A 2555-nucleotide genomic window follows, 5' to 3' on the forward strand; every position below is an offset into this window, starting at 1 on the left:
TCATATTGAAACTTCATGCGCAAGCTAATTCCACTTCAATTACACGTCCAATTCATTTCCAGTTGAGCTCAACATGGTGTATCACCCATCATTGGGCCTTACATGCGCCTGTACAGGCCCATGCAAGGAGAATTCAAATCCCATGCACACGGGGGAACCATGCTCTACAACCCTCTTCAGCTATAAATAAAGCTGCATTCTCATTCATTTTGGGAACCAAGTGGAGACCTGAAGTGTTGCAAAATTGAAATCTCAACCCTCACTAAAGGAATTTTCAGTTTTCTTTCTCTTTTTCAAGCTTGAAATTCAACATCATTAGTTGATTTTCAAAGCTCAATTCCTTAACCTATCATCTCCATCACACTTCAAGAGCAAAAGCATATCAAGATCTTGAGGAATTCGTGGCATTTGAAGCTCCATTTCAGAGGTAGAACCTCAAACTTTTTTGATCTAGATCTTGCAATTCAATGTGATTTTCTTTGGTTTGTGTGGTTTTCTGAAGTCCTCTCACTTGAGGCAAGCCAGTGGTGGTCTTAATTGTTCAAATCGTGCCATTCCAGTTGACATACCATGATCTTCCATTTTACATTTCTCTCTAAATATGAAGAGTGGGGATGATCCATGGTTACAGTGGTGATGTACATCACCTGAGCTTCATTTTGATGTCCTTACATTTCATTTTCATTACAAACTTTTTCCCTATGCGTGGTGGCCGGAACTTGTTGGATCACCGGAGAAGATGGTGGTTTCCACCACCCTCCCCACGTGTATGCTTCCCAGCCTTTGGATCGTGTCTCAACATTATAATCTTGACCATCCAATGTGTTTACTTATTTTAATGCAATGTGTTGCGCGTTTGACTTGAGTTCACCATGCATCCGCGCCTCTGAGCCTTTGATCCCTTGCCACGTCATTTAATGAATTGATCTTGTGGCGCTGGATTTTTCCATTATTCCTATTTTCTTTTAATTTCAGTTAATTCCTTTTATTTTCAAAAATTCATAAATATTTTATTTGAAGTCACAAAAATATGAGACCAATGCCAAAAAAATTCTTGAAAAATCTAGTTTCATATTTTGATTTTTTAGTATTTTTTTCATTTAATATTTTTTGTGAATTATTTGGTTTTTAATAGTTTTAGTTCATTTTAAAATACTTTTTGATATTTGAAAAATCCAAAAATATTTTCCTAACACCTATGGATCATGATAAGTCAATGAAAATAGTCTCATCAATTTCTTATTTGATTTGAGATTTATTTGATATTTTAATTCATATTGTGTTATTTTTCATTGTTTTTAATTGTTTTTAAATAGTTTCTGATTTCTAAAATTATTGAGAAAATTTGTCAAAGTTTGTTTGATCATGTTAGACCTATGAGAATTTAATTGGACTTGTTGAAGTTGATTTGAATTAAATTTGAGGTTTGACCATATTTTGTTTATTTTATTTTGCATTTATTTTTAATTCAAAAATTACCAAAAAAATTATGGTTGACTTGTTGACTTGTAATCTTCATTTCTTTTCTGTTTGGCATTGATTAATGATGACTTGGTTCATATTTGATCAATTGAGTTTGATACTTGAATTCTTTTTCCATCCATTTCATCTTCATCCCTTTCTTTTCATCATTTGGCCAATGAGTTAATGTCTCATGGTTGGTCTTGAGAAATGAGAGGTTTAACCTTCTTTGATCCACACCAAACTCAACTTGATCCAAGATCAAGTGAGTTGTTTTGTGTCCAAGATAGGTTGCTTCTTAGTCAAGCAAAAAACCTAAAGTCCATACAAGGCCCTTCACCTGATGCGATTCGTTTAAGATTATTTCCTTTCTCCCTCAGAGATAGAGCACGTACGTGGTTAGATTCACTTCCAGCTAACTCAATAACTACCTAGGAAGACCGTAAGAGAGTATTCCTTGCTAGATATTTTCCCCTAGTAAGACTGCTGTTCTTCAAAACCAAATAACTAGATTTACTCAAAACCAAGGAGAATCACTTTTTGAAGCTTGGGAGAGATACAAAGAGCTATTAAGAGTCTGTCCACACCATGGCCTAGAACAATGGCTGATCGTTCATACCTTCTACATTGGACTTCATTATAACACAAAGATGAGCATCGATGTTGCCACTGGTGGCGCGCTGATGAACAAACCTTACCTTGAAGCTTGTGACCTAATTGAGGATATGGCCCAAAACCATTACCAATGGGTGTCGCATCCGCGAAAAACAACCGGCAGGCTAAAACAAAACAACACAGAGCCGCCACCGTGCGTTATTTATCCCAAAAGAGGGAAAGGAAACGCTCGAAGTAAACCTGGAAAAGACATGGTCTCGCGACCAAAGAGAATGGGATCGGGAGTCGGTTATGCGAAGGGAAGGGATTAGCACCCCTACGCATCCGTCGTACTCGACGGGATCCACGCTCAAAAGATAGGAAAAGGTTGCTAAAACAAACATCACACACACACACTGAAGACAACACAGGTGGGAGAAGAGGGGAGAGGGCTCGCTAGGATATCGCATCCTATGCCTACGTATCTCAATTGGAATGAG

General features: G+C 37.3%; 1 non-coding gene across 1 annotated transcript; it reads right to left on the bottom strand.

The window, feature by feature from the left end:
• Positions 1–1949: 1949 nt before the first annotated feature.
• Positions 1950–2056, bottom strand: LOC127078001 (small nucleolar RNA R71). Its single transcript, XR_007787754.1, has one exon. It is a non-coding gene; the product is annotated as a small nucleolar RNA R71 (small nucleolar RNA).
• Positions 2057–2555: the final 499 nt, after the last annotated feature.

The sequence above is a fragment of the Lathyrus oleraceus genome, chromosome 4 (genome assembly GCF_024323335.1).
Source record: "Lathyrus oleraceus cultivar Zhongwan6 chromosome 4, CAAS_Psat_ZW6_1.0, whole genome shotgun sequence".
Classification (NCBI taxonomy): Eukaryota; Viridiplantae; Streptophyta; class Magnoliopsida; order Fabales; family Fabaceae; genus Lathyrus; species Lathyrus oleraceus.